Genomic DNA, 11,143 nt, shown 5'->3' on the forward strand with positions numbered 1-11,143 from the left:
CCTGAGCCTCCAGCACACGTGGTCCCATTACCCACCTTCCTGATGACATCACCAGCCTCACCAGCCATAAACCTCACCGCACGTCACTGCATATAATATAGTTCCACTTAGGTACATATCTATGTGACTTTGGCCAGTCACTTTCTCTCTGTTCTAGGAAGAAGGCAAACCACTTCCAAATTTCTGCTAACAAAATTTACAGGGGTTAGTCCAGGCAGCTGCCAGGAGTCGACACTGGCTCAACAGTATATTTAAAAAGTTATTTTAAGCTCACAATAGAGAACAGTGGCATCAATTTATTTCTTTATTACATTTGTATATTGCCAAATCATGTCCAGTACAGGCTCCTGACAGTTTACAATAAAATATGCACCATCTGGAATCAAAAATTTTAATTGTCCAAAGTAAACAGTGGGGGGGGGGGCTCATGGAACATTGATAATAGTAGCATATGATATGACAACAGATAAAAGCATATGATAATAGTAACAAGAGTTTTATATGTACAACAGTGGAAAGATTCAACATTTACTACAATGGAAAAATAGATGGTGAAGTTGATGGAGATGGTTGAAAAAAGTGGCAAAATTGATAGGTTTGATTGGGGGACAATAGTAATTAATTTAAATGCTAATTGGAAACCACTTTGGGATTTTTTCCATGATACGGAAAAAGATGAAATGATGGCACACTAGTTTAAAGATTTAAAAAATAGGAAATAGAAAAAAAATGGAAGTGATATTGTAACCTAACAAATCTTAGAGGTTAATTTAAATTTACACTGTTGAAAAGGAAAGTCAGATGTCATTTCTTTGTATTTCTTTTCTTTCTGTACCTTTGGCTTTACTTTCTTTACATTTTTTTTCTAGCTTAATTGTTAGTTTTCAATAATTTTAAAACCAAAAACCTAACCTCCTTTTAGTTATCTACAGCTAATTAAAAATAAAATAAAATGTCCAAGGTAAGAAAATAATAATAATAATAACCCCTCCGAGGAGCTTTACCTTGTCGTGGTGGAGGGCTTGTGCGCTCTAGTGATCCTAAGGGCTATGTTGAACAGGTGCAACCATATCAGACAGATCTTAGGTGAAGGGCCAGACAAAATTGCTCCACAACCCATTCAAACACGGTGAATATGAGAAAAATGAAATTTATGCTGGCTGAACCATTGCCCAGATTAACAAGGGTTCCATTGGATGCTATGGCTCCTGGGCATTCTGCACAAAGTGAGCTACAGGGCTCAGCTCCCTCTGCTAGGCAACCAGGGCATGGAGCTGACAAGCTACTGGAAGAAAAAGCAAAAAATCTGGACCAGGGAAGAAAACATCTCTATTATGGAAGCTTACTATCAGTCTGAGCCAGAAAAACGTGGATGTCAAAAACAAATGTATCAGATTTGGAAGGTGAACCACACGGACTGTGATATCAGTGAACAAAGATCAACGCCATGTAATTCTGAGCCACAAATTTTTCACTACAGCAGAATTAACAGGAATCGAAGAGAAAGCAACTAATGGTCTGAGTATACCAACAAAGAAGAGTAACATCAAGAATGATTTGCAGACTCAAAAGCAAACTGAGGAAGAAAGGGAGGAAGAGCCTGCTGAAATGGATGAAGATAAAGAACAAGGTAGCACTGAAGAGCAAGCACCAACAGATAGTGCTCATTTAGCTGAGAAAATAAAGCATCAAATGGAAGATGCTGAAAGAACACATTTGCCAAAGCTGAACCAAGTGAACCGGAAAGAATTGAGAAATGTACTAAAAAAGATCAATGGGGCTATGCAAACCATTCAAACCACTACATTAGCAGAAACAAACCAGCCGATGTATGCAGCAGCCTTCATAAGCATCAAAGAATTGGGTTTGAAAATACAAAGGAACCAAAGAGGCAAGAAGAGGAAGTCTAAGTGGAAAATTCGGTTGGAATTGAAGATCAAACAATTTCGTGGAGACTTGAACAACTTGAAGAACTTAAGACAAGGTCAGCTAAAGAACAAGCAGGTCAAAAGCAGCCTGGAAGCAAGATACAATTTGGAGAATAAGGAGATTGCGGTAGTAATTGAAGAGCTGAAGTACAGCATTGTTGCCATTGCTGGAAAGATTAAACAGTATGAAAATCAAGTAACTCAGTTCAAGGAAAACTCACAGTTCAGAGCAAATCAGCACCAGTTTTATAAGAGCTTAGCAAGTGGAGATGGAGTAACAACAAATGAAAAGCCTGATAAAGAGAAAGCTCTGAAATTCTGAAAAAATTTGTGGGAAAACAACAAGAAGCACAACAGAAATGCAACATAGATCAAGCAGGTTGAGGATTCTATTAAAGTGCATAAAATGGAAGATGTGAAAATAACAAAAGAAATGGTGCAAAGGCAGTCAAGAAAAGTGAAGAATTGGAGTGCACCTGGACCAGATGAGCTACATGGTTTCTGACTAAAGGCACTTACAAGTATGCACGAAAGATTGGCAGCCCAAATGAACCAGATATTAAAAAGACCTGACAATAATTAATGGATGACAACTGGAAGGACATTTTTGATCCAAAAAGATAAAGAAAAAGGAGAGGAACCTGGAAACTATTGGCCAATCACCTGCTTGCCAACAACATACAAGCTCCTTACTGGTATCATTGCAAACCGAATTTATGGATACTTGGAAACAAATGACTTGCTTCCTGTAGAACAGAAAGGATGCTGCAAAAATTCAAGAGGAACAAAGGACCAAGTGCTGATTGACAAGCTAATCCTAAAGAATTCAAAGAAAAGACGAACCAAGCTGTTCATGGCGTGGATAGACTATAAGAAAGCATTTGATTCAATTCCCCACAGCTGGATCAAGAAATGCCTGAAAATCTCTTGGAACATTGTGTGTTCTAGCATATGCTGAGTTAATTCTATATATCAGATCAATACCCCACCCTAGCTGTTGCTTATCTCTTTTAATATAATCTGCTAGCATTGTTATCATAGTCTCCCTTAAGTCTTCACCCTCCATTTCAGGTATATTTTGAAATCTAAGAAAGAAAGACATCCTTTCAAATTCCATTTTTTCCATGTAATTATCAATTCCAGCATTTTGTTTCTGTAATGCCTTCACCTTTTCTCCCACGCCCACAGCACCCTCCTCCAAGGCGTTTATCTTCTGACTATTTTGTAAAGTCTGTTGTTGATTCTCTCTGAGTTGTTCCTTTAAGTCCGCCAACTGCTTTTTAATTTCGTCCTGTCCCTTTGTGTTTGTTGGGGAACAGGACTTGAGACAGAAGAAGATGGAGCCGAGGCTAGTTTACAATACAATACAATACAATACAATACAATACAATACAATACAATAGTAGAGTTGGAAGGGACCTTGGAGGTCTTCTAGTCCAACCCCCTGCCTAGGCAGGAAACCCTATACCATTTCAGACAAATAGCTATCCAACATCTTCTTAAAGACTTCCAGTGTTGGGGCATTCACAACTTCTGGAGGCAAGCTGTTCCACTGATTAATTGTTCTCACTGTCAGGAAATTTCTCCTCAGTTCTAAGTTGCTTCTCTGCTTGATTAGTTTCCACCCATTGCTTCTTGTTCTACCCTCAGGTGCCTTGGAGAATAGTTTGACTCCCTCTTCTTTGTGGCAACCTCTGAGATATTGGAACAATGCTATCATGTCTCCCCTAGTCCTTCTTTCTCTTAAGCTAAACATACCCAGTTCCTGCAACCGTTCTTCATATGTTTTAGTCTCCAGTCCCCTAATCATCTTTGTTGCCCTTCTCTGCACTCTTTCTAGAGTCTCCACATCTTTTTTACATCATGGCGACCAGAACTGAATGCAGTTTTCCAAGTGTGGCCTTACCAAGGCATTATAAAATGGTATTAACACTTCACGTGATCTTGATTCTATCCCTCTGTTGATGCAGCCTAGAACTGTGTTGGCTTTTTTGGCAGCTGCTGCACACTGCTGGCTCATATTTAAATGGTTGTCCACTAGGACTCCAAGATCCCTTTCACAGTTACTACTACTGAGCAAGGTATCACCTATACCCGTGATGGCGAACCTATGGCACGCGTGCCATTTCTGGGGGCACGCGAGGCATTGCCCTGTGTCAGCTCCAGTGCGCATGTGCGCGCTGGCCAGCTTATTTTCGCATTCATTTGGGGCGGTTTTTCAGCCCCCGGGGGCTTCAAAAAAGGCTCCTGAAATCTCCTGAGGCACAAAACGGAAGTTGCGCGTCACCCCAGCACAGCTACGGCCCTCTTGGAGAAGTAAGTCACTGCGGAGAGCTTCAGCTTTGCACGGGCTGCGCTGGAGGAGCCCCCATCCTCCGGTTCCCTTTAGCCTTTCTGCTTTCCCAGACGCCAAACGTTCCCCTTTCAAAAGATAAGCACTCCCCCCCAGAAGAGCCAGCCAGCCATTCCCTCCAGAAGCCTAACACTGCAAGCTCTGCACCCTCGGCCCAAGCAGTTGGTGAGGAAGGTTGGGGGGGCGGGGGGGAGTGCCCCTTCTTCCTACCTCTTTGAAATAGACGAGCTCGGAGTACAAAGCCGCGTTTGGGGCTTTCTGAGAAGCCTTTCCTCTTCTGAGACACTTTTGCTCTTCAGCTGATCTCTTCTCCTATTTTTGATCTTCCGTACTCCTTTTGGTTTGTTCTGTTCGGTTTGTCACCCCCCCCTTCTTTGGATCAATCAGCAAATCATAAGGTAGCTGCCTTTTGGAGTCCCTTGGATCCACGCTCGGCAAGTGGTTGATCTGGTTAAAAACAAGCCTGGCTAAGGTGGCTGGTGATCCTGTTGTTCTCTAAATTGTCAGTTTAAAAAAAACTTTAAAAATTAAAAAGAGCATGAGAGAGTAAAGATTAGCTAGGCTGGCTAAAACTGAAAGATAAATGTGTGTGTGTGTGTGTGTGTGTGATTTGTGGCTGCAATGTTCTCTCCAAACGTTCTGGGTATTGTTACAGGTAGGTGAGATTTTGCCATTTGCTAACTTTTGAGATCGCTCTCTCCCTCCCCCGCCCCTCCCCCACCTTCATCTCCTGCTTGCAACTCTCCTGCTTGCAAGTTTGGCAGAGTGGGGGCAGGGGGGAGCATTGTTTCCATTTGTTTTGACCTGGAGTCAATTCCCCAGGTTTCACTTTAGAACTCTTGGGAAGCTTCGTTGCAAACAGCCAAACTTTCGGTGGATTTTTGTAGAATGGAGCAGGGCTGGGATCCTGCTTTTTATAAGTGATCTTGCCCTGGGTTTTTTTTCTTTTTGTTGGGGGCTGGCTAAAACTGAAAGATAAATGCAAGGGTGGGTGTGTGCGTATGTGTTTCCATTCTTTTTGATCTGGAATCAATTTCGCAGGTTTCACTTTAGGCTTGGGAAGCTTCATTGGAAAGCTGGGGTCCTGCTTTTTATAAGAGATCTTGCCCTGGGTTTTTGTTTCCTTTTTCTTTTTGCTGGGGGTTGCATGCAGGCCTCTTGGAACTACAGCTTCTCCCTCCTCAGCATTGGAAACTTGTGAGTTTCGGATAGAAATAGCCACCATATTCAACTGGCCTCTTTGAGGACATTTCCAAGACATCTTAATTATTTCCCCCAAGAAGCAGAGGGGCTCAAGCCTTCCGAGGTAGTGGTTCCCCCCCCCCCCCCGAAACACCTACCTCTCCTTCTGGAACCTCAGTCTTAGAACAAACTAAAGAGAGATCTGGTTTACCTTGAAAGGCCTGTCCTGGCTTCAACCCTCCCAAAGTCATGTGTGCATGTGCAGGGGGCAAGGCGTGGGGGGGATTAAATTGTGGGGTGGGCACGCGAGCATGCGGGATAGCACACATGCTCATGCTTTTGGCACCTGAGGCGAAAAAGGTTCGCCATCACTGACCTATACTGTACCTGTGCATTCCATTTTTGTTGCCTAAATGTAGAACCTTACTCTTTTCACCATTGAATTTCATTTTATTAGATAGTGCCCAATGTTCAAGTTTGTCAAGATCCTTCTGTATCTTAAACCTATCTTCTGGAGTGTTGGCTATTCCTGCCAGCTTGGTATCATCTGCAAATTTGATGAGTTCCCCATTTATTCCCTCATCCAAATTTTAGGAAGGGGGGCCTTCTTAGCAGGCATTGCGAAACTCAGAGAAAGTTATAAGTCTAGACAGGAAAGATGGCGTCTATAGGAGGGCACCGTCAGGCAAGATCCGCAGGCAGGCAAAGTCTAGTGTGGGATATTAGTCTTTCAATACAGCTCCCCACCAGTTGAAATCAATTTTTCCCAGTCTAAGGAAGATTGTACAAAGAGATGCCTCTAGGGTTCACTGGGGTTTAGTAGTTCCAACCCAGAAGATTTTTCAAAAATGACAGTTCATTTGTAATGACAGTAAAAAAAAGGGGGAAGAAATGCCATTTTGGCTCAGCCCTCTCAAGGGATCGAAGAGCAACCATTCAAGGTTTCCATTCATAGTTTATAAGATCAGCTCACTTTCTTTCTTTTGCAATTGTTCAAAGGAGTCATTATCCCATTGCTTGAAAGAAGTGAATATCAGAAGGTTTTTTTTCCAATTCTCTCTCTCTCCTCCGAGAGTGAGATCGTGTAAAGCCGCTTTTCTGAGGGGGGGGAGAAACCCCCCCTCTCCAATCTTAACACTTTACCAAGATCAAAGAGTCTTAGAAAAACTGCTAATCCTTATTTACTTAGTTGTTCAAGAAAGCAAGAAAAAGACCTCGGGGGAACTCCCCCCTCACCGCATTTCAACTGTTGCCTTCACGTAGAGCGTTTTCTTCCGATCTCCTCAGGACGAAGGCGCGCGTGGCATGCGCACCCCCCAAATGCCTCCCGGTGCCTAGGGCAAAGCTGACAGCCCCCCTGCGGCCGTCGCCGCTCCAGGGAACTTCAGCAAGCCGCACCCTCGGCAGGACACCTCTACAAGGCACCCTGTGCCCCCCTGTGTCAGGGGGAGCCCACCAGGACGGCGAGCAGCGGACAACATGTCCGTCGTCCACAGAAACCGGAAGTGGAATCTCATGTTAAATTTTTTAGAAAGACTACAAGAGATGAGATTCTAGGGGCTCAAAGGGGGGAACCTTTAAGATATAAGGAGAAAGAAATAACCATTTTGAAACAGATACCAAAAAGAATAAGAGATAAGAGGAAGAAATTCTTCTTTTTAACTAAAAAATTGTATGAAAAAAATATCTGGTTCAGATGGCTAATTCCAGAAGGCTTGTTGATTTTCTGGGAGGGTGGTAGAGTGAGAATTAATACAGTGGTGGAGGCAGAAGCCTTCATGGAAAAACACAAGAACCTTCTAGACGAAACAAGAGACAGTGCACAAGATACGAAGGGGGGGGGAGCCATGGCTCAGCCAACAGACAGGGGAGAGGAGGCAACAATGAGATTTAGGTCACAGAAATGAATTAAAAGTACATTGCAATTGTTAATATAATGAAATGGTTAGAAGTGATATAAAGTATGATTGAAGAGGTTAAAGAATTTGAAGTAAACCTAAACTGCTAATATGTATGTAATAATGATATTTTGATATATATAAAATAAGAGAGAGATGTAAGATCCCGGGGAAGCACCACCTTCCGTATGATGTAGCTGTCAAAAATTTTCTCCACACTTATGTACCCTTTTCCCCAAAATATTTGTAAAAACCAATAAAACTTTTTTTTTAAAAAAAAAGAAATGCCTGAAAATCTTTGGCATTAGCAGCAACATACAAAAATCCATGGAAACTTCAATGAACCTCTGGAAAACGAAGCTTATGGCTAATGGAGAAGAACTGGGTGAAGTTGAAATTAAACGAGGCATTTTCCAGGGTGATTCCCTTTCACCCTTACTTTTTATACTCTCAATGCTACCACTGACAATCATTTTGAAGAAGGTGAACTGTGGATATGAACTTGCAAAGAAAGGACTGAAAATTTCACACTTGGTGTACATGGATGATTTGAAGCTTTTTGGTAAAACAAAAGCTGAACTGAATTTATTAATTGAAAGCTCGAAAGAATTTAGCCAAGACATTGGCATGCAGTTTGGAATTGACAAATGTGCAACAATGGCAGGCAAGGCAGGCAAGGTCCTAGAAGATGATGGAATACAACCTGAGAATGAAGAAATGATAAAGGCAGTAAAACCAGAAGAAGGCTACAATACTTGGGGATTTTAGAGGCCTGTGACTTAATGCATAATAAAGTCAAGGAATTAACCTCAGCCAAGTACATTTGACGAATTCGCAAGATATTAAAGTCCAAACTGAGTGGAGGAAACATCATAACATCAAGCCATAAATACCTGGGCTATACCTGTAATTCGATACTCTGCAGGAATAATTGACTGGACCCAGATGGAGTTGGACAATTTGGACAGAAAAACAAGGAAGCTTATGACAATGAATCATGCTTTGCACCCTAAAAGAGATGTTGACCGATTGTATCTACCAAGAGCAGAGAGTGGTCGAGGGCTCCTACAAGTAAAGCAGACTGTGGAAGAAGAAAGACACAGCTTGAATGATTACATCCAGAAAAGTGAAGAACCAATGATTAAGGAAGTAAATGAAGGAGGCCTTTTGAAGACAACTAAGTTAAAAGCTGAATATAAGAAAGAAGTAATTGAGAAGTGAGCTGAAAATTGGAAAAACAAAGCTATGCATGGCCAATACTTGAAAAGTATTGAAGGCAAAGTTGACCAAAAACTAACTTGGAACTGGTTAGGAACAGGAGTATTGAAAAAAGAAACAGAAGGCTTTATTTTGGCAGCTCAAGAACAAGCCTTAGCCACAAACTGCATGAAGGCAAAAATACAACATGTTACCACCAACAGCAAATGTTACCCAGGGAATGAGAAAGATGAGACAGTCGACCACTTGATTAGTGGGTGCAACAAACTGACTACCTACAACGCCATGACCGCATTGCTAAGATTATTCACTGGAAATTGTGCCAAAAGTTTTGAGTACAGCAAAAACCACTGGGACCATCAGGTTAAGAAGCTTTTAGAGAATGAGAAAGGCAAAACCTGTGGGACTTCAGAATCCAGACTGACAGGCACTTGGCCTACAACACACCTGACATAACAATAATTGAAAAGAAAAAAGTATGGTTCATTGACATTGCAATACCTGGTGATGCACGAATTGAAGATAAACAGCAAGAAAAAAAAAACACAAAATACCGGGACTCGCAAATTGAGGTTGAGCGACTGTGGAAAAAGAAATCTCGTGTTGTCCCAATTGTAATTGGAGGCCTTGGAGCAATACCTAAAGGGCTACCTCGCTATTTGAAAATTCTAAATTTACCTGACTTGAACATTCTGACTCTACAAAAAACCACCCTACTTGGAACAACTTATCTCCTCCAACGTTACCTTAACAGTTCCTAGGTCCTTGGTTAGGACTCGAGCTGTTAGGCTACCAATCAGCCCCAAAGGCTGTGAATCTCACCAAAGGTTAACCAAATGATGATGATGATGATGATGATGATGATGATGATGATGATGATGATGATATAGGTAAGAAAGCAGAATACTGTCCTGTAGTGATAAAGGTCCTGAACTAGAAACCAGGTGGCTATGATGTCTATTCTGTTCAGAATGGTTGCTGAACAAAATGTCATTAACTAAGGACAACCTGTAATAATAATTTAATAATAGTGTCAAAGGCTGCTCGGCATTCCATAGTTCACTTCAAGGGCAGACTAAGCCTTGGCTTTGCTTCTCCCTTTGATTTTAGGAGATTCATATTTGGCACTGCAATATTAGCGAATGAGGGGATAAATTCACGGTAAAAATTTGTAAATCCTAAAAAACTTTGTAGCTGCTTGTGGATGTGGGGGGTGCCCATTCTGTAACAGCCCGGATCCATTTCAATACCCTTATGAGAAATGCGGTACCCCAAATAGTCAATTTTTTCCTGGTTGAATTTGCACTTAGACAATTTGACATAAAGTTTAGCAGCTCAGAGTTTTTTCAGAACTGAGGTCACAGGTTTTACGTGTTCCTCTAAAGTTTCTGTGTAGATGAGGATGTCATCAAGATAAACTAACATCCCCTTATACAGCTATTCGTGCAGCACCTCATTAATCAACTGCAAAAAAACAGCCAACATCCCCTGCAGTCCGAATGGTAGTACTCTAAACTGGAAGCAACCCAGAGGGCATGTGAAGCTGATCTTCCACTCATCTCCTGCTTTTATCTGGACTCGATAGTACGCCTCCCTTAAATCCAACTTAGTGAAAAATTTCCCCTTGCCCAAGTGAAATAACATGTCCTTCATGAGGGGCAAAAAGTACACATTTTCCATGCAAATGGAGTTCAAGGTTTTATAATTCACATATAAGCGAAGAGAGCCATCTTTCTTCTCTCGAAATAAAACTGGCATGGCCACCTGTGGCCTAACTGGCTGGATGAGCCCTCTCTTTAGGTTTTTATCAATGAAGTTACGTAATGCCTCCAATTCTTGTGGGGTCATCGAGTAAATAATTTCATCCTCAGTAGAATATGCTGCAATCTGTGGGCAGTGGGCTGGAAGCTTATCAGAAGCCCTTTCGCTGAATGCCTCTCTGAGGTCCCAGTATTCCTTTGGGATTTTCTCCTCCCCCTCAATTCTTTTATGTGTGAACGCTGCCAGCTCTTTTGTGGCTCTGGCTATGTGGGAAGTCTTCCCCCTCCCCTTAGCTGGCTGGGCAGAATGGATGTGTAGCAGGCCCTTCATCCAGTTCACCTGTGGGTTTAATTTCCTTAGCCAAGGTAATCCCAGTATGAGGGGCCATTCCATCCCTGGGGCAACAATGAATCTTAAAGATTCTTGGTGGTTCCCCATCCATATCTCTACTGGTTCATTTACGAAATGCCCCCCCCCCGCAACTGACCCATCCAACTGGCAAAAGGCAATGGGTACTTCCATTATTCTCAGTCTTAGACCCATTTTCTCCACTACCTCTGGGCTAATAACACACCTGGTGCAGCCAGAATCTAAAAGTGCCAGCATCTTCCCCTGGGCGCTGGTTGAGGGTACCCTTAGTTCTACTGGGATGGTCATGGGGCCTGCATGAGGACTTACCAAAGGATCATTGTCGGAGTTGGTTTTGCTTTCTCCTGAAGTGGCTGGAGTTTCCCTGTCCTCCTGGCCTGGAGGAGGAAAATCAATGATTTCCACACCTTTCAGGGCTGTTTCGCAGCGTTTCA

Source organism: Natrix helvetica, assembly GCF_964273705.1.
Source record: "Natrix helvetica genome assembly, chromosome: 4".
NCBI lineage: Eukaryota > Metazoa > Chordata > Lepidosauria > Squamata > Natricidae > Natrix > Natrix helvetica.